Source organism: Acipenser ruthenus, chromosome 4 (genome assembly GCF_902713425.1).
Source record: "Acipenser ruthenus chromosome 4, fAciRut3.2 maternal haplotype, whole genome shotgun sequence".
In the NCBI taxonomy this organism is placed as follows: Eukaryota; Metazoa; Chordata; class Actinopteri; order Acipenseriformes; family Acipenseridae; genus Acipenser; species Acipenser ruthenus.
The window spans coordinates 96,124,492-96,152,224 of NC_081192.1; the positions used below are offsets into that span (position 1 = coordinate 96,124,492).

Here is a 27,733-nt window from a genome sequence, read left to right on the forward strand (position 1 = left end):
ATGGCAGAAAATAAGCAATTACATGGGGAGCTCTGTCTGATTGATAAACACATTGCAAGGTAAGTAACATCAGTATATTGGCCTATCTTAAAATGATTTATACTTGCATCACTTTACAGATCCGTTTTATTGGGTTGTAAAAAAAAAAGGTTAATTCATAATTTTCTGCCTTTTTCCAGTTTTTCAGAAATACCTTTAAATGAAAAGCTTAAGTCCCTGAATCTCCACTGCAACAGAATCTCCAAGATTGAAGGCCTTGGCCGAGCATGGCATTTGCGACACTTGGACCTCTCATCTAATCGCATAACTTGCATTGAGGGACTGGGACCACTGGCTTCTCTACACACACTTGACGTAATATTAGTGCTAGGTTTATTAGTGTGGCCTTGCTATATGGAAGAACCGTTGGAAGCCGCTCAGAATTTATAAGTAGTTATTTTTAACCTAAACAAATGCACTACAAGTTTTTACTCTACCAAACCTTCTTTACATAATATATTTACATAAACATGTTTTATTTTGTTCTTAGGACTTAATGGACTTGGGAACCTTATAAGACTGAATTTGTCTTATAACCAAATAAGTGATCTATCCGGTAAGTGTGTTTTTTAGGGAATTAATACAAAATAATTAAAACCTCTTGAAATACAAACTATACTGACTTGTTGTATGCTATTCTTCAGTACACCCTTTGTATTTGTTGATAGAATGAGATTGAAGATCTATGTCATTTTTTTAATTTATTTATTTAGAGAAAATAAATACTTGAGAGCTAGATTAATACTGCATTCGTTGAAAACAGTAGACTCTGGTTGATTGAAAGCAATTTCAAGTTCCATGTTTCATTTGTTAATTAGCATGTCCAGTATTATTTTCTGGTATATGTTAAGTGGTATTACAGTGAAATTAATAAAATTCAGTTTATAGTCAGCGCTCTGAACATTGTAGAAATACTTTGCCATCAAACATTATTCACCTCTAGGTATTTATTTAATAATATATTGGGGCAGCAGTGTGGAGTAGTGGTTAGGGCTCTCGACTCTTGACCGGAGGGTTGTGGGTTTAATCCCAGATGGGAGATACTGCTGCTGTACCCTTGAGCAAGGTACTTTACCTAGATTGCTCCAGTAAAAACCCAACTGTATAAATGGGTAATTGTATGTAAAAATAATGTGATATCTTGTAACAATTGTAAGTTGCCCTGGATAAAGGTGTCTGCTAAGAAATAAATAATAATAAAAATAATAATAATAATAATAATAAACAACACTGATGATATAATGATTGACACAAATGTATTTGTAAAATATGCTTATTCTTTTTTAACCAGTACTCTGTTTTGAAATCTGCAGGATTTTTGCAACTTCGTGGAACCAGCCACAAGTTGAGCTGCATTTATCTCCATAGTAACTGTGTTGGCAGTGTAAACCATGTATTGCAATGCCTAATGGGATTGCAGTGCCTGACTGATCTAACTTTGGATAAGGATGGCAAAGGCAACCCAGTCTGTATGGTGCCAGGTATTTAAAATGTAATGATTTTAAGCAACAGATTTTCTATAAATAGTATATATTGCGGTTTATACCACAATTGAGAAATTCCACTGTTTAAAAAAAAAAACATTGGCATGAATCTCAGTATTGCGTAAATCACGACATAACCAAATATTGATATTCTTTCATTCTGATTCTTTTAAAGGGTATAGAGAAATAACCCTGCAGTCGATACCTCAGTTGATTGCACTGGATGGTATGAATCATTATGGTGAACGTGTCAACTCAGTTGAAGAGAGTCCAGTAGATTTACCTGGTTTGGAAGATTTTATGGAATACTTGGTTTCTTCGGACGCTAGCATGAATGTAGAAAAGGTTGGTGTTTGTAAATCATTTCTGTTTTGCAGTTTGTAAGGTATAGTTCAACTGGGCATTGGAGGAAATTTATTGAACATTTTAATGTTTGACTTACAAGGTACAATAAGGGCAACTTGGAAAATGAAATCTCTTGTAGATTGGTCCAAAACACAATATGAGGATATTACATGATCATGATGGTATAAAATGGAATGTTAATCTGTCTGCTGAACCTGGAACAGTGTGTTTCCTGAGTGGAACATTTCTAGCCTGTTCTGGGGTCAGCTCCATCCTGGTTATCTTTTGTAAAATGTTTGAGATTTTCTTTGATCAATATTATATGTAATCCTATTTAAGACCATATTGGTGTTAACCTTTTGACAAATATAAATATGATGTTCAAGCAGGTTTAAATGATTTGTTTTTATATATATGGTAGATTTGGCTGACATTTTACTTTGCTTTCTAGGGTAATGCTGGGCTGCCATTAGTCACCCCTAGAATTGATGAAGTGCTCACTAAGTTTCGGCAGCGTACAGATACAGAAATCTATGGAGCCACAGAATTTGGCACAAAGGATAGCTCTTCTGAAGTGGAGAAAAATAACTTGACCAGTAAAAATGTGAATAACGTACTTAGAATACAAAAACTTGAGCATCAAATTACTCAGCTGTTTGAACAGGTACGTTTTGTTTGTAACAATTCAATCCTTTTTTTTCCCGAATGGATGGCTTTTATATTGTGTGAAGTTTGCTGTTACAACCTGATAATTGGAGGCTCCTGAATAGTAATACATTGACAGTAACTGCAACTATACACTAAATATTTGAGTCTTATCAGATATGAAATTGGCTTGCTTAGGAAAGGTTTTTAGTTAAACATGCTTTATGGGGATGCTTTACTTTGTTTTCAATACAGAAAATACTTTCTGACATTTAAAACAATTAGATGTTACATATAGTTTTGTAGCTCTGAGGAATAATCACCACATAAAAAGCTGTTGGTAATTAAGTAAATGGTTCATCAACATTGTGTGAAAAACAATTACCATGTTTAGCATACTCTAACTGCTTTGCAGTAAAAACAGTTAATATCATGTCTCACCTGTTTAGTATGCTATGTGTGTGCTCACTATTACATTCTTTGTAGTACATTTTGCTTAGTTAATTATTTGCTGTGCCTACTAACTATTTTTCCTGGAATACATAGTAAGCATGGTAAGTTTTTATAGAGAATGCTAGAGAACATACAGTGCCTATAGAAAGTCTACACCCCCTTTCAAAATGTTCACCTTTTGTTGCCTTATAACCTAGATTGAAATGCATTATTTATTTGTTATTTATTTCTTAACAGATGCCCTTATCCAGGGCGACTCACAATCGTAAGCAAATACATTTCAAGTGTTACAATACAAGTAGTACAATAAGAGCAAGCAAAGTACAAGTGTGACAAAACACAATTCAATAATACAGCAGATAATAGTGATAGTTACATCAGGATATGATTAAATAGTGATAGTTACATCAGGATATGATTAAATACAAAATACTACAGGTTAAACACTTGGCAGATTACAGTATTCTGAAGTACAGGATTAAATGCAGTAAAATAGGGGGCAGATAAGAGCAAAATAAAGCACATTTAAATGAAGGGTGATAGTGTCCCAGGATACAAACAGAGGAGTTCTACAGGTGCTGTTTGAAGAGGTGAGTCTTAAGGAGGCGCCGGAATGTGGTCAGGGACTGGGCAGTCCTGACATCTGTAGGAAGGTCATTCCACCACTGCGGAGCAACGGTGGAGAAGGAGCGGGCTCTGGAGGCAGGGGAGCGTAGCGGAGGTAGAGCCAGTCTTCTAGTGCAGGCGGAGCGGAGAGGTTGAGTGGGGGTGTAGGGAGAGATGAGGGTCTGGAGGTAGCTGGGTGCAGTCTAGTCAAGGCATCTGTAGGCTAGTACAAGAGTCTTGACCTGGATGCGAGCGGTGATCGGGAGCCAGTGGAGTGAGCGGAGTAGTGGAGTAGCGTGGGCGAAGCGAGGCAGAGAGAACACCAGGCGGGCAGCAGAGTTCTGGATGAGCTGGAGCGGACGGGTGGCGGACGCAGGGAGGCCAGCCAGGAGGGAGTTGCAGTAGTCTAGGCGGGAGAGTACCAGGGCCTGGACCAGGAGCTGGGTAGCGTAGTTGGTGAGGAAGGGTCGGATTCTTCGGATGTTGCTCAGGAAGAATCGGCAAGTGCGTGCCAGAGTGGAGATGTGCTGGGAATAAGAGAGGCAGGGGTCCAGGGTGACTCCGAGGTTCTTAGCGGAGGAAGAGGGAGAGAGTGTGGTAGATTCCAGAGAAACAGAGATAGAGAGATCAGAGGAGGGGGAGGAGGAGGGAAAGAAAAGGAGGTCAGATTTAGAGAGGTTGAGTTTGAGGTGATGCGAGTGCATCCAGGAGGAAATAGCAGACAGACAGGTAGAGATATGGGAGGAGATGGTGGAGTCAGAGGTGGGGAAGGAGAGGAAAATCTGAGCACCATCAGCATAGGAATGGTTTGATAAACCATAGGATGCGATGAGGGGGCCCAGGGAGCGGGTGTAGAGAGAGAACAGGAGAGGACCCAAGACTGACCCTTGGGGGACTCCAGTTAAGAGAGGGTGAGGTGTGGAGGTTGCTCCACGCCAGGTTACCTGGTAAGTGCGGTTGGAGAGGTAGGAGGAGAACCAGGCCAGAGCAGTGCCAGAGATCCCCAGGTCAGCAAGAGACGATAGTAGAATAGAGTGATCAACAGTGTCAAAGGCAGCAGAGAGGTTGAGGAGAATTAGGACAGAGGAGAGAGAGGCAGCTCGGGCACACTTAAGTGAGTTGGTGACAGACAGGAGGGCGGTTTCAGTGAGCAGAGCGGAAGCCAGATTGGAGAGGGTCAGGCAGAGAGTGGTTGGACAGGAAAGCAGAGAGCTGGCGGTGTACAGTCCGCTCGAGGGTTTTGGAGAGGAAGGGTAGGAGGGAGACAGGACGGTAGCTCTGGAGGGAGGTGGGGTCGAGGGTAGGTTTTTTGAGGAGAGGAGTGATAGAGGCTTTTTTGAAGGCAGAGGGAAATATACCAGAAAGTAGAGAGGTGTTGAGGAGGGAGGAGATGAAGGGGAGTAGAGCAGGAGCAGTAGCTTGAAAGAGGTGAGTGGGGAGGGGGTCCACGGCACACGTGGTGGGTTTGTGACCCTGGAGCAGGGAGGAGAGGTCAGAGTCTGAGAGGGGCAAGAAGGTGGAGAAGGAGGGCGAGTTAGTAGGGGATGTAGTGGGTGTAGGGGTTGGAGCAGGAGGGGGTGCGGGGGAGGGAGAGGTGTTAAAGAGTTTGCGGATATCTGAGATTTTAGAAGAGAAGAAGGAGGCAAAGTCATCAGGGGAGATAGAGGAGGGAGGAGGATGGGGGAGGGTTTAGGAGGGAGGAGAAGGTAGAGAATAGTTTACGTGGGTTGTTAGTGGAGGCTTGGATTACAGATTGGAAATAAGTACATTTAGCAGAGGAGAGAGTGCGGTAAAGGTCTAGGGCAGCAGGGAGTTTGGTTCTCTTCCATTTCTTTTCAGCATTAAAATTATTTATTTTTTTTCATTTATCTACACAACCTACCACACAACTTCCAAGTGAAATTTGTAGAAAATTAATTAAAAATAAAAACTGAAATGTCCATCCCCCTTCTAATAGCAATCCTAAATTAGCTCCGGTGCAACCAATCGCCTTCAAAATCACACACCAAGTTTATTGGCCTCCACCTGTGTTAAATTGTAATGATTCACCTGATTTCAGTATAAATTCAGCAGTTCCTGTAGGTTCCCTCTGCAGGGTAGTGTATTTCAAAGCAAAGACTCAACCATGAGCACCAAGGCGCTTTCAAAAGAACTCCAGGACAAAGTTGTTGAAAGAAACAGATCACTGGATGGGTATAAAAAATATCAAAGGCCTTGAATATCCCTTGGAGCACGGTCAAGATGATTATTAAGAAGTGGAAGGTGTATGGCACCACCAAGACCCTGCCTAGATCAGGCCGTCCCTCCAAACTGGATGACCGAGCAAGAAGGAGACTGATCAGAGAGGCTACCAAGAGGCCAATGGCAACTTTATAAGAGCTACAGCCTTTATGGCCAAGACTGGTCAAAGTGTGCACGTGACAACAATATCCCAAGCCATTATTCAAGAAAGCCCACCTTGAATCCCGTTTGAAGTATGCAAAAAAACACTCAGGAGATTCTGTAGCCAGGTGCCAAAAATTTTGTGGTCTGATGAAACTAAAATGGAACTTTTTGGCCTAAATGCAAAGCATTATGTTTGGCGCAAACCCAACAGAGAGCATCACCCAAATAACACCATCCCTACTGTGAAGCGTGGTGGTGGCAGCATCATGTTATGGGGATGTTTCTCATCGGCAGGGACTGGGGCACTTGTCAGGATAGAAGGGAAAATGAATGGAGCAAAGTACAGAGAAGTCCTTGAGGAAAACCTGCTACCCTCTGCAAGAAAGCTGAAACTGGGACGGAAGTTCACCTTTCAGCATGACAATGAATCCAAAGCACACAGCCAAAGCTACACTGGAGTGGCTAAGGAACAAAAAGGTAAATGTCCTTGAGTGGCCCAGTCACAGCCCCGACCTAAATCCGATCGAAAATTTGTGGCATGACTTGAAGATTGCTGTCCATCAACGCTCCCCAAGGAACTTGACAGATTTTGAACAGTTTTGTTAAGAAGAATGGTCAAATATTGAATGGCCAAATCTAGGTGTGCAAAGTTGGTTCAGACCTATCCCAACAGACTCACAGCTGTAATTGCTGCCAAAGGTGCTTCCACCAAGTATTAACTCAGGGGGGTGGAGACTTACCCAATTATGATCTTTCAGTTTGGTATTTAATATATAATTTTTCTCAATAAAACCTTTTTTCCCTTTAACAGTGTGGAGTATGGTGTGTAGATAAGTGGAAAAAAATCCTCATTTAAATGCATGAAACTCAGGCACTGACACAACAAAATGTGAAAAAAGTTCAAGGGGGTGTAGACTTTCTATAGGCACTGTACATACATTATTAAACAGATAATAACATTCTCCAACCAGCAGGTTGTCATTATACTTATTCATTCACTCTTAAGGATCATACGAAATTTGATTAATCTAATCCTTGAAGCATTCTTGATCCATTCTTTTCTCCATGCTTCAAACTTTGGGATAAAATCCATGGTGACTGGGATATACTAAATGCGGATATACATATGACACACTTTACATGTTTACAAGATATGGAAAACTGTGTATCCGGTTTTAATTCAACTTGATATTAACATTGTTTAGTCTACGTTATTGTGAGGTATTGGCTTCTGGTGTCTGTCTGTCTGAATTTGGTCATCTGAATGTCACACATGTATTTTTGCTTAAGAATTGACAGTCTGGGGATGTCTGTGTCTGACATGCTTGTTTTATTATTAATTTAGACACCTGCGTGTTCAAGTTCAACTCCATCAACCATGCAGAAAGCAAAAAGAGACATAGATCATACATCTGAAAGTGACTGTGAAAGTGGCAAAGAGAATCGCAGAAAGGGTTCAAGAAGATCCAAAATTCCCAATTACAGACGAACCACTGCAGTCACCAGACAGCGTACCATCAAGGAAGCTAAAGGAAAAAAGTCTGACAGGTAAGAGTTTTGTGAAAGCCGCTCTACAAAACAAAACTTGAATCGTAAAAGAGCTCATCTTTTGTCTCTTTCACAAACAATGAACAGTACAAACTTAAAAATATATATATATATATATTTACTTATTTTAACTAAACATTACCGTCAGGCATACACATCTGACAGTGATACAGATGACGCACTTGTACAGTGTCACATTTTTAGATAAACAGTCGGTTACCCAATTGTGATGAACCAATGTGGACGGTCATTTGCAGAAGTTATAGAAAGTACAAGACTAGGTCTTGGTGATTTACTGTGTTCTGGCTTGTGATTAGTTGGACTAATGAAGGCTATCCTTGAAATCATTCCACTGTGTCACTCATTTTAAAATGTCTTAAGTGTTGTTTGTGGGGGAACTTGTATTTTACTTTTAATGACCTCCTCTGTATAATTAGCTTAATGTGTGGAAATTCAGTTTCCAACACTGCTTTTAGCATGCATTTCATTATGATCACAGCATGGTTCAAATTCTAGGTCATTTCAGACCACAGGGGCCCAGATAAGTAAGAGTGTACTACTGTTGTTTACCCTTGTGTGCTGAAAAACTTCCTGTTTATCAGTACAGTAAGAGGGCTTATAAATGTAAAAACTGTTGCATACATCTTAAAATTCAAGGTAGTTTTAGTTATAGTCCCTTTGTTTGTTATGAGAAGTATCTGGTTAATAAATAGTTGTTTTACCATTTATTCAAAAGGTATAATTGTCTTTTAAAATGACCGTACTTAGATGGGCATACTGATGGACGAAATACAGTAGTAGCCTGCAGTGAATTCATGTTTTGATAATGAAATGTATGATTTACCTAAAATAAATGATGGTTTATTGCAGTCCAAAATGTTTCTTGTGTCTTTGTTCTTTCTACCCTTCCAGAAACCCTGAGCCAAATTTTCCCCCTTTTGACAAAAAAATAAATAAATTCTGTGTTCTTTTAGAATTTTCACACAATTGGTTATTGATTCCCATGAACTTGCCTAGAAGGTAAAGTCTGCATTTGGTGGATAATAATCCCTCTTGTCATCAGCCCATATTTCATTTCTGATCTCAAGATTAGCCACAGGCACTTTGAAATAGCTTCTTGATTTCCAGCTGCAAGAGCCATTTATTGCAGTCACAGAGGACCTGATCAATGATCCCAATCAGGTAGTTGGACTCTGAAGAACCTGGCTAGGTGTACTTTTAAAACCACGTTTCCACTGGATTTCAGGGACAGGATTGTTTCTTTTTTTTTCTTTTTCCACAGCAGTTTATGCTAAAGGTACATACCTCTCTTAGTTGAATTCTCCTTTGAGGGAAAGCCTTACTGCTAAGAATAAATATTTTATAGTTATGCATATGTCTTGCCATCCAGATTATTAAAAGAGAAAACTGAACAACGTGATGGCAACATGGAATAAGTTATGTCATGGTAGAAAACAACAAATTCAAGTAACCTCAAAAATGACCTAGTGCTTGTTTCATTTATAAAAAAATATATATTTCCAGTTTTCAGAAATTCATTTCAATTCATTCAAGTTTTATATGCCTAAATGTGCTCTTTTTAAAGGGTTTTTCATTCTTATTTCATCTGTGTCAGTTTACTTAAAATACATGTCTATTTTTCTAGTGACCAAGCTATGCCTTCTGCAAAAAAGCATTTGATTTCTCCATGTCAAGGAGAGGAGTCCACCAGTAATACATGGTCTAGTTGGATGTTCCAAGAAGTCTGTCCAAAAAAGCATGTGCAGGACCAAAAACGAAGAAGGATCCCCCTGGGACCAAGCAAACAAACACAAATGAAGAATATACATACAGAGTAATACTTTAATAACATCTTACCAAACATACAGCCAAAATAGCATAAAGGGATCTGCCATGCAATATGTGATATATAACAGAAACTAGTTATGGACATGAAAAAAAGTGAGGAAGGGTAAGTTAGTCTAATTAACTTGATACTGGGATTTCAACCCATACTGAATTATTCGTAGCTTTTTGTAGTGACTATTCCGCTAAATAAGTCATGAAAATATTGTCAGGGAGAGGAAGCACTTGGGTAAAAAGTCTCCACCTAAACACACACCTTTTTTATTAGAAAAATCTTAAACATTTGTCAGGGTATTTTAACTTTTTATGAACTTCTTGCACCAGATCAGGTTTAAATGAGATGTGTTTTTTTTTGTTTTGTTTTGTTGTTTTTTTTACAAAAACACTTGTCTGGTAAAACAACTTTTATATTACAACTAGACAAGAAAATATCTTTCTGCAGTCACCAATGGAAATGTACTGTAATGCTGTAATAGAAAAACAGAGCATGCTAAAAATAAAAGCATTTATTTATAGAATATTATAACTTAACAAATATAACCTGTATCTTTTGTAAAAAATGTACGCAGGCAATAATTGAGGAACTCGACCAGGAAAGGGAGAGACGATGGAAAGCTGAACAGGCTGTGAAAATATTAACTGAACAAATGAAAGGCTTGCAAACCCGGGCCATTGAGGAGAAGGAGATCCAAACCATGGCCATTCATACAACAGACAGGTAATAATACTTCATTTAGAAAAGTAAATACCATAACCTGTCAAAACCGATGTCAGGACTGCCCAGTCCCTGACCACATTCCGGCGCCTCCTTAAGACTCACCTCTTCAAACAGCACCTGTAGAACTCCTCTGTTGTATCCTGGGACACTATCACCCTTCATTTAAATATGCTTTATTTTGCTCTTATCTGCCCCCTATTTTACTGCATTTAATCCTGTACCTCAGAATATTGTAATCTGCCAAGTGTTTAATCTGTAGTATTTTGTACTTAATCATATCCTGATGTAACTATCACTACTTAATCATATCCTGATGTAACTTTCACTATTATCTGCTGTATTATTGAATTGTGGTTTGTCACACTTGAGAATTATTGTATTTCTTGTTCTTATTGTATGACTTATATTGTAACACTTGAATGTATTTGTATTTGCTTGCGATTGTAAGTCGCCCTGGATAAGGGCGTCTGCTAAGAAATAAATAATAATAATAATAATAATAATAAAAGTTATGCATATACAGGAATCTTTGTGTTGCTCCATCAAAAAAATGTATTCTAATTTTATATTGCACAGATAATGGAAATACAGTATTGGTTTTGGCACTAATTATTGACCACTACCGTGATTATGTTTTACAAAGTGACTGGACAGTTTAGTATTTTTTAAACTAATAAGTGCACAATTACTTGCACTGTGGTAAAGTAGCCCTTCTTGAAATACATGTTTTCAGTGAATCCTAGCTCTCTATAAAATGTGTATGTAAATTAGGCAAAAAACAAAATGTACTGTATGAAAAAAAGTATTTTTTTGTCAAAGCTTTAATTATAAATATGTAATGTTGAAATGTAAAAGATTTCTCAGCTAAATTAATGAGTTTCTAGTTGAGAAAAACACCTTGCATTTCACTATACTTTAAATAAACTTGTTAGTTTGTAGAAGGAAACTTTAATAAATGGTTGTCCAGATATAAGAAAAGATGGAAGTGTGACATACAGATGGAGAAATGCATGTACAGACCGATGCCCCCATAAAGCCCCAGCATCTAATCCGCTCAATAGCCTCTGCTAAGTAATGTCAATACCAAGTTTAATCAATTAGATGTAAAGTGTGACATGCATATGTACACACTTGTGTTCTCATCTTCCACTATATCCCTATAGTCAGTGTAGTGGGTGATAATAAATTGATTAGTTGTAGTTTTTACAATTTCTGCGACCATTACTGATGACGGCTGTACAGTTAGACATTTATTGATAAGCCTTGCTGTTATAGTGATTTGATGACTTCAATAATTGCTTTAGATTGTTTCTAAAAATATATCTAAGTTTACTATAGTATCTTAAAGTAATTGTAACTAAGAAAATAGTTCCATAAAATGTCACCGCCATACGCATTCATTCATTTCATAAGTCTCAAATATGGCATTTTGAAAGAAGTTATAGCAAAACATGATATATGGTACTACAGTAGGACACAGAAAATGTCATGTTTTTAGACGGTCTTGTACTTATTGGGTCATTTCACCTGGAGAGTGAAATTGACCCACTCCTTCACTCACTTAATTCCTGTCAATAACCAATCAGCTACCTCCCCAATTGACTGACATGCTTTTAGTCAGTAACATGCTTTGACCCAGAAGACACTGTTGAGGTGAAATAACCCAGGGAGTGCAAACAGATACCCAAGAAAAAGGCATAGAAATTGAGAATTTCCTTTAACCTAAACTAATACCCTATATCATGTTTAAAAAATGTAAAGGCTTGTGTGCTATAACCTGTGTTTCTTTTAGAATTGCACATTTAAGATGTACAGTATGTACTAGCTAATGGATGTGCAAAGTGGCTAAGATGTATGTCATTATTTTGTTATCTACAATGACTTTAATGCTAGGTGTTATATAGAGAAAAAGTCAGGGAGTGTATTGCTCTGTATGATTCCATCAAATCGATCATGGAGAATTAAAAAAACCAGAGCAAGGCAAGAGTTTATGAATCCCCCTTAGATTCCAAGATTGACTGTTTGGAGAAGTGTATCCAAAAAAGGATCTGCAGGGCCAAAAATGGAAGGATCCCACTGGGGCTCCAACAGTGTTTCTGAAAATGCTTATGTAGTGGGCTGTATCCATGTTGTAATGTTTCATTCACACGGCCACAAACATTACCCCTTAAATCCATGTTATTTTCTTCAGGTTAAAGGAATTGCTTTTAAAACAGAAAGCTGAGAAAAGTAAGCTCCAGGCCAGTGTTCATGAGTTAAAAGAAAACACAGAGTCTCTTTCTAATGAGTTGAGACATGCAAGGAGTGCTGAGGAACATCAGCGGAGGGCATTAAAGTGCTTGGAAGAAAACATGTCAAAGATAGAAACCCAAAGATTACATCAGCAGGCCACAGAGGTACAATGTTGGATTTGTAGGACTTTATAATGAAGTGTTTAGTAAACTGATGATTAAGGTATTAAAGAACACACAACAGGTGTCAGTGCTGTGTAAATAGTGGTCATTGTGATACAAACACAGAATGTAAATTAGCATCTTCTAACAAAGGTCCATGCATAGTTTAGCTGAAATCTCTGAGAGACTGCCAGCAATCTAACCATCAATAACTCAGTCAATTGGGTGTCAGCAGCACGCACTTTCAAAGTAATTGGAGTAACTTCTTGTAACAAAAGTCTACCTTCATTTTTTCAATCGAAATCCAGAACCTACGCAAAAGTATGTTGCCATGAATTTAATTATGAAATATTGATAATTTGTACTAAGGAATACCCATGGCAGTAATAAGTGTGACTTGAATAAACAATTATCTTCTGTAATAAACTGTTATCTCCATCCCTAAAACTTATTGTTTTAAAGACTTGGTAAATATCTGTTGATTTACTTTCCAATTCCTGAATAAAACAATGTGAATTGCTGTTGGTGTTATTATTTTTATTATTATTTACAGATGAAAAGAATACAAGAAATGGAGCTAAAGGTTGCAGCATCCCAAAGGGAAGTGGAAATAGTGAGAATGTCTCCCCGATAGCAGAAGGACAAAGTGCAACAGCTGCATGAACTTCTAGCTTCCAGAGAGCAAGTACATAGGTAACAGCAGCAACATGTTTCTATTTTCCTGTTTTGTAAAATGAATAGTGCAGTAAGTTTTGTAAAGTAGCTGACCTACTTCTTTTGAAAGGGTTATTTTTCAAAACTGAAATAGCTTTACATTTTCCTATAACATTGAGTTACTGAATAGAACAAGTTGTGTTAAATATTCAGTGTATTACCCTTGGTAACTACTGACATTTCCAGTGTTTTAGGAAAGACAGCTGATCCAGTTGATAGTTTATAGGGCCAGTCTCCAGGAACTTAATCTGCCAGGTGGAGAATTAATTCTGATGGCATGGTGTCTATAAAGGAATGTGAAATTGCAGAGGACGAATAAACTAAAAAAGTAAAACCTAAAAAAAACCAGCAGCATGAACTAAAATAAAAAAGCATGGTGGTACTAATGGTGTTTAAAAGGCTTTATAGAGGACAGGGGGTTTACAGTATTCCGTAATAGGATTGGTGTTCAAGATACTAACATTGGATAATGCAATTTATTCTTTGAGTAATGCAAATACATATTATCCATAAAATGTAGTGTGAAATGTAGCAACAAGTAGGTAATTGGCTACTGTGTTACAATCATTACTGTTCGAATTAATCATCGGTATGAGCAAGGTGCATTTATATATATTTAATATTCCCAGATCAAAGGGTAAGAACTGCAGGGTTCCGCAATCGCAGGCAAACGTGTTGGTTCATAGCATTTTCATAAAGCATCTGTGTTTCTAAAATGTATGTGGCAATAACTGAAGTGTTAACAAAAATCTAAGATATTACAACAGTGGAGAAATTCAAATAAACAATGACACTACAACACTACATTGAACAACGGGGTCTTGGCTTCATTACCACTATTATACAATGACATACACATGCAATTATTTTTCTCATCATTTTATTTATGCACATGTGTTCATTGTGTCTTGTTTTGTTTTACATTCCATTTGTTGAAATATTATAATCTAAAGAAACTTTTAACTAGGCTAGATGTTTTGATCTTTCTATTAAAGAGACCTTGACTTGCAATTATTTCAAAGTAAATAGTATTTATAGTTGCAGAGCAGGAAGGCTGATAGTAAACTTTCACTTTAATATAATCATTTAAAATTTAAAAAATGTTAAATATATGTTCTATTTGTGATTTAAATCTGGGCACATGTGAAATTAGTGTGGGGTGTTTTGGTTTAAGGACAGAATTGGAATCCAGAGTAACACTGACAGGACCAGAATTTCAAAATGCTTTATCTAAAGAGATGGCTGCAACAGAGCAGAGACATTTACAACAAATGAAGGAATCTCAGGAGAAAATGAATATTATGAAGCAGCAGTATATGGAGTTGGAGGATGAATTCCGTATGGCTCTGACCATTGAAGCAACACGATATAAAGAGGTAATTTAAAAATAGTAGAAATCAGAACTATTTTGTGCGACTAGTTTGTAACAATGTTGATTTTAAAAAGAAAAACAATAATACATGCAATATCATTTCTGTAATGTTCATTGAAACCTTTTGTGTGTGGGTGGGTGTTTATTTTATTAATACTTTTATTAATAGTTTTTATAAAATAATTTTAGCTGTATGTGAATATAAAAGCTTTTTCTTTTTTTTCAAGGTGAAAGATGGGTTTGAACAGATTACGTCAGAGTTAATGGAACATAAGAAAGCCCTGGCTAAATCTCAGCAAAAGGAGAAACAGTCTGCAAGCTTAATTCAGGAGCTTACAGCCATGGTGAAAGAGCAGAAGGCAAGAATAGCTGAATTAATAAAGTCAAAACAAGGGTCAACCTCGGAACTGAAGGTATGGGTTTACTGTTATTGAAATTATAAACACGAAATCATGTCCTGATCCCAGTAAAATACAAAATCTCTTCCTGTAAAAGCGATTATCTGTTGGTTGTTAAACCTGTACCTCCTGGCATCAGTGAGAAAAAACCTTGCAGGAAATCATTGTGTTACCAGACAGAGAATTATTTTTTTGGAAGATTTTAATTTCATATACAGATTCTCTTTCTGATGGTGAAAAAAAGTCTACAGGAAAATGTGGAATTTCTAATGAGGTCTCACCTAAAATACATCTGGCCTGTTGGTTATAATTACGTTTGTTTTTTTCCGGTTAGATATCCTACAGCACTATCACTGGATTGTAACCAAAGGCTTGAATATCATTTGGCTTTAGAAATTAAGATGATATTATTGGTTATCCCATGCCCTAAAAACTCTGCAGTAGAAGAGGATGTAGTTGCCTTCATTTGCAAGTCCCTAATGTCTTCTTAGCTTTCAGACAGCTTTGCAAAAGTAGATAAATTATACTGAGGCTATAAGGAAAACTAATTTCCATCTCCCTCAGAAATCCTGTTATTTCATCATGCATGGCAAACTGAATTACACCATGTCATTTTTGGATTAAATATCTTAGAGTGAAAGAAGTGCTGCATGAATCAATCATCAAATGTATTCAATATTATTTCCGTCATTGCTCAAATATTTGTGGAATGTAGACATTGGAGCACATATGAAATGTTAATTAGGCTCATTTACTCTAGAGCAGGGGTCTCCAAGCCTGGTCCTGGAGTGCTGTTGTCCCTCCTGGTTTTTGTTCCAACTGTACCCTAAATTTACTTAATTGGACCAATTAAGTGCTTATTAGAAGGAGGTACACTGGCTCTCCAGGACCAGAGTTGGAGACCCCTGCTCTAGAGCAGTGGTTTTCAACCTTTTTTTAAAACTGTACCCCTTCTATCTGGAGGTTTCACCTCAAGTACCGCTTTACGATTTCCACTCTACTGAATGGTACCACTGTTGCAATAAAAGGCAACATATCTGAATTGACAAATTCCTTTTTTTCCCCGTGCGAGTGGTCAAGTGGTCTGCAATGTTGTCCCGGCAGAACCAATTGAACAGGAACTTTACTCACCTGGAACAGGTTTAATTTTGTACAGGACATAAAAAAAATCAAACAAACAAACCAAAAACAAAATAAACTAAAATTTTAGCAGGCTTACACAGGCCATTAATGCTATCTTACAGCATATTCTCACCACTGTTCACAGGCACAGTAACACCCCAGACTCGGACTGAGAGTACCTTATTTAAACCCAACAGGTAACCCCGCCTCCCGACTATCTCAAGTGGATGGGTGAATTTAAAGTCCAAGCATTTTTACACATATTTACATATCTCATATCACCAAGGCATTTATATATGTATAAACATTATAAACATTTTTTAGTTTTAGTTTGCCTAACAGCAAGTAACACCATCAGTATAGAATCCCCCTGTTACTCGGCCTATAATGGTACCTTCCTATAAGCATGATTGATCCGAAGGTATCATGAATCCCCCTTAGATTCCAATGAACAAACAACCAGGCACAGCCACTCTGGCTCAGGTAAGTATTACTTTATCTGAAGCTCGAGCATTTCTGATAAAGTTTGCATTTTCTTTTATACTTATTATAATCACAGCTGTTAATTTTGGTTCTTTGTTTTTGTGTGTGTTTGTTACAGTCACTACTGTTGTCATCTGCGCATCACCCAAGAAATGAGTACGTCTGACCAACACATTATATAGCAGCATTAATTTTGTTTACTGCTTGTACCCGGTGAAACGGATCCCCCTTACAGACAACATTTACAGCCTGACATTTACAGCCTGTTTCAAAAGAAATCCACAAAAAGAAACTTTCTTTTAAAAATGTTTTTGTAAATTACAAATTCATGCAACATATTAAACACCCAACAGTGTTACCCAGAAAGCAATATTTAAGTTTTGTTCTCTACTTTTCATGTCTATTAGATTGTCCTGCCATCTGTGCTCATCCTATTTCTAATAGCTAATTGATGTTGCACCACACGATGCAAAGTTACTGTTCTCAAATTAAATACAGGGTTTATTGCATGTGTTTTGTTTCTTTTCAGAGTCGAATCAGATCACTGGAAGCAGTGGTGGAAGAGGACAAAAGAAAACATGTTCAGATTGAGTTGATGAAGCAGGATAAATCAAAGCTTATTTCACAGCTAACTGCCCAGGAGTCTGTAATTGATGGTCTCAGAGCAGAAAGGAGGATATGGGGACAAGAGCTAGCACACCAAGGTAGAAAACGCTATTTAATTGGATTGCATTGATATAATCACTATGGAAGCTGTACAATTGAAGGAGCCAGGGGGTGGAGTGGAAATGTCCTTGCTTTGGACACTGGCCTGAACAAACACATAACAAATTTCTTATGTTAACCAATTTCTAAGTGTTATTTAAACGCAAATAAAAATGCAGTGGCTGCATTTCTGGGAAACAGTAACTAAAGAATGCTACTTGGATAGCATTACCAGAAGGAGAAAGCGCAAGAGAAGTTAGAAGTCCCAGTAACATTAAAAATGAGCTGGGCTTCTCGAAATAGTCCAAAGAATCCTTCCAGGTCACCAATAAAACTCAATATTTGAACACTGGCACAAAACTATTCAGAGTAATTTCAACCATTGTGGATTACAAACTTTCAATTGTCAAGTTTACACAAATTCTGTGATACGGTAAACAATGGAATGTAGTTTCTTTAAAACATTACAGTATTGTGCATTGGAGGGATAGAACACCAGCAACTTTCATTTGTACTATGTTGACTATGTTTAGAGTTGTCCATTTACGGTATCATAATGCACTTGAACTGTTTCACTGCAAATGCTTAATAAAGTGAAATTGCATTTATGTATACAAAAGTAAGAAGATGTAATGATTTCCCATTGAGGGTCCAGGACGCTCAACAAAAAAAACAAGGTCCCAGAGGAAACTTTGGGGGTCCCAGTGAAAATGTTCGGGGTCCCAATGAAGTACAAAGTCTTAATGTTATGGTACACTGTCTTTTTATTCTTAATTTATTAGTTTAAAAAAAAAATAATAAGAAACAGACACTAAAAGCCACAAACAGTATTTAAGAACGAAGAACAAAAAGGCACAACAATAGAATCCACAAAAGCAAAATTCCATAAAGATCAAAGGACAACCATTCTATTCAACCAGGCACCATCCACTGCTTTTAATATTAAAGGAGATCGAATGCCCCAGAAGTTCAGAACATATCAGGTTTTTAAATTCATATTCGTATCATAATTATATCATCATTATTTTTTATTGTCTTACTTTTCTACCAAGTTCCCCAAACTAACTAACTTGCTTATTCAATATTGCAAACTATGTAGACTTTTCTCTTTATGCCAGAACACTAAGCTCTAGGAAAGTGTGAAGTGCTGCTTTCGTTACATTTCTTAAAATTGCATCAACATTATTATCAAACTGAACTTGAGGGGAGCTCATTTTCTAAACATATTTAATACGATCGGCTGGGTGGACATTTGTTCTCTATTTTACCCATTTATTTTCCTGAGTGGTGACGGCCAATAATCTATGTAGTGTCCTTGGCAGTCCTTAGCCAGAAACCTATTTTTGGTGGTAAAGTTAAAAGAAAATGGCATAGCCATTCATTCTGCATTGATAGAAATTGATCATATTTGGTATACCACAGCACTTGTGGGAGAGACTGTTCATTAAAATATCTTGCATATTTTTTAAAGAGGAGAAAATTTTCTATTCAGGCATACAAAGATAGTTAGTGAGAAAGTTAGTCTGAGAAGTTATCTGGCAACAAACTCCCCATCCCCCTATACTGCTTTTCTAGAAAAGGGAGAACATTTGGGGACACCATTCTACTTGTGAGATGTCTTACTCATTGAAATATTTAGCATGTTTTTATAGAGGAGACAATTATCTATTCAGGGATACAAAGATATTTAGTAATGGGCAAATCCCCACCCGAGTTGCTGTAAATCGTTTGTTGCCATAATTTGCCAGTACTGTAACTAGACTCCATTCCTTATACCAAATACAAAATGGCCAAACATAGGCTAAATGTTGACTGAGGCTGGATTGTAAGCCAAATTTGCTACAGAGGATGGCAAAGTATTTTCATATTTGAGACACCAATGAGTATTACAGGATTAAGTCAATGAATCACTAAAAGCAGAAAATTATAGGTTTGAATCTTTGCTCAGTCCACCGGGTTGGAAAATTGTCGATCATCAGAATCCCACTGGAAATTGGATGTTTTATTATAATTAGGCCTGTAACGAGGTGATGGTCCGAGCTTACCCCCACCCTCAATCATATTATTCTCTCGGGAACACTGATGTTTTTAGAAAGCAGGAGACGGTCACTTGGTAGTGGTGTTCACAAGTATAAATATTTATTTTGGCAGTGTGACTGACATTCACACAGACAAGCTCACGAGTGATACTAATACCACCTCCTAAGGAGACACAGCATTAAATAATCCCCAGCCACGCCTACTCCTAACAGGGGTAGTTATTCAATAAACGGTTATACCTAGGATCATTATACAAAAGCAAACTTATTTAACATTCATTCCATTTACAATAAACATTCATATACTTTACATTATTCATGTTTCTTCTCATTTATACATATTTGTTTAACCTAATTGAATACTGTATTTTGTTTACCAACATGATTGTTCAACTATTCTATGTTTACTTGTTGTTATTATCATTGTTATTCTCTAGTCCCTAACTCTTACCAGTAAAGACTGAACATTAGCATTACCCCTTCTCTTGGAAGATTACCGAACATATGGCAATAACAAACCCTGTCCCACATGTATAGCTACGGCAACTTCATTAAGGGAAGCGTCCTAATCTAAATACAGCAATACACCGTCATATGTCAGACTTGCCCAACAGCATGCACAATACATAATAAACCACGGCTCTATCACCAGTAGAATAACAATCACGTGTGGTCCAGTGGTTAAAGAAAAGGGCTTGTAACCAGAAGGTCCCCGGTTCAAATCCCACCTCAGCCACTGACTCATTGTATGACCCTGAGCAAGTCACTTAACCTCCTTGTGCTCCGTCTTTCGGGCGAGACGTAATTGTAAGTGACTCTGCAGCTGATGCATAGTTCACACACCCTAGTCTCTGTAAGTCGCCTTAGATAAAGGCGTCTGAAAATAAAAAAAATATATATATATTACAGTGAGGGGCTCACCTGCACAAGGCCATCATTGATTAATAATGTATGCATATTTAAAAGGTAGAGTTTTGATGAAGTTATGCTACTGCAAAGGATTTGTCATTTAAACATTCAACGTATTTTTCTTTTTTTCAAGTAAGTCGGATTGTGCTGTGAGAACGCAATAACTTTCCAAAAGTTAAAAGCTTTGTGTATTGATTTTTTCTGTCTTCTGTTGTGTTGAAAAATACATTGGCAACTGGGTTAGTACATTTCTTGCACTGTATTTACATGAAGCTAGACATCAAGTGGATATATAGTAGTTTGAATAATAATATGAAAGTAAGTAATATACAGCGACTTTAAAGTTAATAATGAGCGTACTGAAATGTAGTTTATTGGTATGAAACGCCTTCTTGGCAGTTTTTTTTTTTTTTTTTTTCTGCTGCTACTAGAGATCTACATTCCAGGTATAATCAGAATCATACACTCAGATGAAACAAATGTGTGCAGTTAATTATATTTCTTTGCAAGTGGGTCTTCCCAGACCCTGTGAGAGATGCTTGCCATCCAGCAAACAGCAACTCTAAATCATCAATCAAGATGACTAATGCATTTGCAAGAAAAGCCCTCTATTTTGTAACGGGTGCTTGCTGAAAATCCTCACTCTGAGCAGTTACTTAATACACCCACTACAATTTGAAACTGTGTGGGCGTTTGTAAAATGCAATTTGGTTGAGGTAGGTCATGGTAACCCATTTTTGTCATTGCATTAAAAATAACATTTTTTGGCTGTAAAAAACCCACTACATCTTTATTTTAATTATAACTCAAAATAGAATAGAAAGACATTTTAACTGGACAATGTGTATTTTTTATTTTTCTAACTCCGTTCTTAACTTCTTGCAGCTGCTTGTACTAAAATGCAAGATAGTGTGTGTTATGTTGTCATGCAAATTTAACTTGAGCACCACCCTGTGGCATTCTGGGTTATAGCATGTTGTACTACCTATAGCTTTATTACAATTAGCTTTTATTTTTAACTAACATAATTACTATTTAGATACAAATCCTGTTTTGCTTAAAGTAATTGTAGCTAACAAAAAAGTTGCATATCATGTATCCACCATGCACATTTTATAGGTCTCAAATGTGTGGTATTAAAAAATACAAAAAACACGTTATAGCAAACATGTATTTTAATTTAATTTTAATTTCAAAACATGACATCTGGTACTACACTAGGTTCAAGAAACTGTTTGGGAGCCATGCTTTTTGACTTGTACTTCCTGGGTCATTTCAAAATACATATTGTGGGGATGTGGCAGTATGAGAAGTGAATGGTCGTCGGGCTACATTACTAAAAATTGGTAGCTTACCGAGTAGGTTACCAATTATTACTATACCTCCTGAATCTGAAGAGTTGGCATGTGATGTGAATTTCACTTGGTATAACCAGAAAATAGGTACACAATTTGTACTGTTGGTTGAGTGTATTCCTCTTATTACCAATAGTGATTTGACAGCTGGCATTCCATTTTCCAAAAAGCATTTTTTTCTTCAACAGGCTAGCATTTGGCCAATTTTTGAATCCCCGGCACTGCAACGCATCTGTAATAAAATGTGATGTAATTTTTACCTTTGATAAATCTGGCTGTATTCTTCCGAGCATGGAAGTCGAGCGTCTGGTGCTGAGTGGTTCAGTTCTGAAGTAGACTGTATACTGTCTGGCTGCACATGCACGGTGGTTACCATGCCGACGTGACACTCGCACCCGCAGACCCCGCTGTGGCCGTGCTGAAGAACAAATGCAGTCTAAATAAGAGGCTTGAGCTGAGGCTTGACGCTAGTATGATCAGCATAGTCACTGGCAGCCTACTCAGATTTCAAAATTCAAAATTCTCTACACATGTATGTGGCTAATTGAAGTGCAAAACAGCAAAAATGTATGGAATTACTGCGAAGATGGAGAACAAAATGTGGGACCCATCTTCACAGTAAAGAGCTCTTGTTCTAATTATTTTCTAAGGATATACTCTAATTGATTAATTATAGACTGTCCGGTACTATATACAGTATAAACAGGATGATCTATATATGGTAATAGTGGCAACTTACTTTATATAGGAGCTTCCTTGGCACAGGATAGAGGAAGATTGGAGGCCAGGATTGATGTACTGACAACTGAAATGGAAACGATAAAGAAACAGAATGAACGGGACATCGATGCTCTGAAGATTAAAGCTAAAATTGTAGACAACCAAACAGAAATGATAAGGAAGCTTAAGGAGGTAAACTAACCCATCCTTAATAGTGGGTTATGGGGAAAACTGTACCCTGTGCTAAAAGAGATAATAAACAGTCAAATTGTATGTTAATTCATATTGACTCCATTATTTTAGAACACGGTTACTAGGGATAAATTCACCCTGAGCGTTTAGCATTCAGCTGAGTAAACACAAAAGGGTTGTGCTTACCAAATAAATGGTACAATACTAGAGTTTTTAACATGCTTTTATATTTAATAGGTAAATAGTTTAAAATATTTTACAAATCCTTAGTTGGTCATTGTCATTTGTTGTTGTGCATGTCCAAGACGCCTTTTTATTTGTGGAGAAGTGTGTTATGTTAAAGGTCAGAAGGAAGGGTGAGGCTCAGGTTGTTGAAATTGGCTGCTTTTCATCTTGCCACACCTTTAGCCCCTATTGGGATATTGTTGCTGAAATACAAAAAAACATATATCATTGCAATTTGTAATTATCCCATCTAAGTATCACGGAAGCAGTGTTTGAGAAAAATCTTCACCTATTTGATCCCCTCTTTGTTAACCATAAACCATGTCTCATTATTTATAATTGGTTCACTTAAAAATAACTATTACTAGTTTTTGTTATTCATACATAACTTGAATACTCAATTTAATAGCTGCTATATAATGTACCATGTTTGCAGTGGCCCTAATTACCCCCATCCTTTGATTCTTTTTTTTTTAAAGGGCCTACAAGAAAGGGATGAACAGATAAGAAAACTGCGAGAGGAAAACCTTCAGACTCAAAAATCCTTTCAAGAGCAGCTTGAATATGAAACTGCACCATTGCATGAGCTAAGAGAGAAGGTTGAAAGACTCACTGAGAGGAAAGAAGAATTAAAACAGCAGCTTGAGGAGAAAAAGACAGAGCTGGAGGGTGTAAAGAAAGCTTACAGGTGCATAACATTTTAACTTGCACATTGAATTACTTTATTTTTTAATCAAATGCAGTGCTAAGAATAACAAATGGCAAGACAAAGCAGAACTCCTGACACAGCTGGAAGCCCAGGTCAAACATATGAAAGATGTTTTTGATGCTAAGGAAAATAAGCTTGTGGAAGAGAAAGAGAAGTCCCTTCAAAGCCAAAAGTAAGAATGACTGAATGTCAGCTGATCCGTCAATCTGTAATGTATTGTCTAATTATGGTCCTGGGTTAAGTACTAGATTGAAATAATCAAAGCTTTCAGTTTCCAGTTGTAATTTAAATAAAATCTGTGTAAATACCTTATTTAGTTAGTATTTTCTTTTCTGTATTCCTTTTAGAAAAATTTGAAATACAAGCTGGCTTTTTGGAATGCAATAAATATCCCTTTTATTACATGTTGTATTTCCTTGTGTACTATCTAGGAGACTACTCTGTGGGTAATTTTGCTATCTAAACAGGACGCTAATAATTTTGACATTTGTGTTATACTGTGCTCCCTCAATATTTCACAATTAGAATTTGGTTACTTTACTGTTAGTCCATGTTAACAGTACATTGTATGTGTACTAAATTGTACTGTGTAAGTACCCTTCACTAATTCACTGTTTCAGTAATATCTTTTGATGTGTAAGTCAAATAGCAGAATTGAACGAGCACTGTAGTTGATATGATGTATAAGTAAATACATACAAGTCATTTTTTGTTTTTTAAACAATTTCAGAGCTGCAGTGGAGAAGCTTCACTCGCTTGATGACGCATTTAGGAGGCAGCTTGATTCAGTACAAGCAGCCCATCAAGCTGATCTACTTCAACTTGCAACAGAAAAGCAAAAGCAAATAGAAGCAGCAAATAAAAAGGTAATCATGGTGTTAAACATTTCTTTCATACCTCTTGGCCAGATGTCCTTGACTAATTTTTACTTCATGAAAATTATTTAGTGTGTGTGTGTGTATATATATGTATGTATGTATGTATATATATATATATATATATATATATATATATATATATATATATATATATATATATATTGTAACAGATTTGCACTCACTCGGGTTCGGTGCCCCTTTAAAAATACGACCCAGGACACTGAAATGGATTTTCAAGCGCTGACGCGCTATTTTTTAATAAACACAAAATAAAACAAAACACACAAAATAAACACCTAGCTCTGTACGAGAACTAACTAACACACAGGAACACCCTTCCTAACACGGGACAGCTAAGCTGTTTTCCCGACCTTTCCAAAACACCCGGTTTTACACCGCACTTACTTTAACACTCTCTCTCTCTCTGGCTACTCGGAGACAGAGCACCTCTTCTGCCTCCTTCTCCTCAGCAGCCTCGAGCAGACTGCCTGCTCTCTTTTTAAACTCCCGCACCTGGGTCTAATTCCCTCATAACGCCCAGGTGCGGATGATAATTAATAATAAAACAATTAAACTAAACAATTAACAAATTAAATGAAACAATAAAGCAATACAAATCAAAACCATTAACAAAAAGGTGCATTTCTCTCGCAGGGAGGTTTTAACCCCCTCCCTGCTGTCTCTCACAACCCGCTATATTACACATCCCCCCCCTTGTCTTTACAAGACACAGGCCACGAGACGGCCACCTCCTCCCCTAAAACACAACCACCCACCCTCGAGTCCATAAATGTCAATTTTCGCCCTCTTCCACGGGCGAACTCGAGGGTGGATCGGTCCACGTCCCGGCTCAGCCAGGTAGGGACCGCGCACCGGCGACGAGGGACCCCAACAGTTTGACAGGGGCGACCGGAACGACAACCGGGGCACTGGAGGCTGCAGCAGCGGGCAGAGGTCTGCAGCTGGGACCCAGTGCAGCGACGTCCGGTCAGCAAGGGGGAGCGAAGCAGCGGCAGCTCCTCCCCTCTGGGCTCCGGCAGCGGCAGCTCCTCCCCTCTGGGCTCCGGCAGCGGCAGCTCCTCCCCTCTGGGCTCCGGCAGCGGCAGCTCCTCCCCTCTGGGCTCCGGCAGCGGCAGCTCCTCCCCTCTGGGCTCTGGCAGCGGCAGCTCCTCCCCTCTGGGCTCCGGCAGCGGCAGCTCCTCCCCTCTGGGCTCTGGCAGCGGCAGCTCCTCCCCTCTGGGCTCTGGCAGCGGCAGCTCCTCCCCTCTGGGCTCCGGCAGCGGCAGCTCCTCCCCTCTGGGCTCTGGCAGCGGCGGCTCCTCCCCTCTGGGCTCCGGAAGCGGCGGCTTCTCTCCTCTGGGCTCCGGAAGCGGCGATAGCAGCTCCTCCCTTTCTGGCTCGGGAGACTGCGGAGCTGCGCTAGCCTGCTCCCATTTCTGGAGCAACAGCTCCAACTCTGTTGGCTCCCTTCTCTTCACTGGAGCCAACCCCATCTCTCTCTCCCATCTCTTAAGTTGCTCTCCCTGAGCAACAGCATTCCTGGTGATCTGCTCAATCATCTGTAACAAATCCATCTTCTGGGTCTTAGGGGCGCCCACACTCTCTAACACCAAATGTAACAGATTTGCACTCACTCGGGTTCATTGCCCCTTTAAAAATACGACCCAGGACACTGAAATGGATTTTCAAGCGCTGACGCGCTATTTTTTAATAAACACAAAATAAAACAAAACACACAAAATAAACACCTAGCTCTGTACGAGCACTAACTAACACACAGGAACACCCTTCCTAACACGGGACAGCTAAGCTGTTTTCCCGACCTTTCCAAAACACCCGGTTTTACACCGCACTTACTTTAACACTCTCTCTCTCTCTCTCTCTCTCTCTCTCTCTCTCTCTCTCTCTCTCTCTCTCTCTCTCCTCGGAGACAGAGCACCTCTTCTGCCTCCTTATATATAAATTTGAGCTGTAGTAAGGCTCCTATAGTATTGTTTTAAAAATCATGATGTTGTCTATCACTAGTCCAGAGTCCTAAGATGAAAATATCAGCCCTGGGAACAGCTGATCTAGCATCGATAGGATTGTTTTCTGATCAGATGTTAGACAGTGGGACAGAATTATTTTACTGTATGACACTGAGTGATATGTGAAACAATACTGGTTACAGTTTATATTATTATTTTCACAACATAGTTGTTGTTTTTGTTTTTTTTGTCTTCATTATAACCATTTACAGTTTTGATCTTTTATTGTTTTAAAACAGATAAACAGTTTTCTCCAATGGTGCCTATTATGCTAATTTTTAACTGATTTTGTACCGGTGGGTCACATATATCAGCTGCTTGCTTGTGTATTTAAAAATAAATTTGAAAAAATTATCAGATCAGGATTAGAAAGCATTTATCTCAATTTGCAAAAATTAAATCAAAGATGTTGTTCTGAAATCTTGTTTCAGGTGTATCGGGTTGAAGAAGAAATGAGGCAACTTCTGCAAGAAACAGCAAGCAGTAAAAAGATGATGGAAGAAAAAATTAGAAGACTCACTAGTGTCCTAAAAGAATTTCACTAGCTGAAAAAATATGTACTGGGTGAAAATGAGAAGCCTACATGTAACTGTTCAAGTATCTGCTCTTAAAATAGATTAAATAAAGGCATGGGATCAGCCTTGTAACTTTGCCACACTGCAGCAGAACCATATTACTGCAGTGTTTACACACTGTATGTACACACAACCAGGTCATATTACTGCAGTGTTTACACACTGTATGTACATACAACCAGGTCATATTACTGCAGTGTTTACACACTGTATGTACACACAACCAGGTCATATTAATCACCCCCTTATAAATTGTTTTTAAGAGTGTACTTTAATCATTGTAATCTCTGTAAGATATTTTATATGTATACTATGTGCCTGTGTATTTTATTACTTATGTGCCTGTACTGTGAGAAGATGTACTGAGGATACATAATGGATCTAAGTGGACCAAAAGTAGAACCTGATAACTAACCATCATCAAAAAATTCAGTATTCTGTTTATACACTCGTGGATGATTGATTATGTTTAGGACAAATTGCAATTATGTTTAATATATTCAGCTAGACATAGTGATATTCCTAGCAGTAAGTCATGTCTAAGTTTCTTTTTTAAAGGAGATAAAATACTTCATAGCCACAAATGTGCATATATGCCTGCATCACACCCTTTAATAACCCAATAATATGTGTTCTTATAATTTGTTTTTTATGGATATGCAAATTCAGAAGGTGTTTTTTTAAGGTATTGGGCATTCTCTCACTTGGTGGAAAATCAGATGCATTACTGAGCTCCATTATGTATCCTTATGTACTATATTTTTATAACAGGAGAAGTGTTGCCTTTGTTACACTAATAATGTATATTTTGTAGGTTGCAGATTTTAATACATTTTTCAAATATAAACA

At 37.8% G+C, this 27,733-nt stretch overlaps 1 pseudogene; it reads left to right on the forward strand.

The window, feature by feature from the left end:
• On the forward strand, nucleotides 1-27,733 carry LOC117400104 (leucine-rich repeat and coiled-coil domain-containing protein 1-like; annotated as a pseudogene).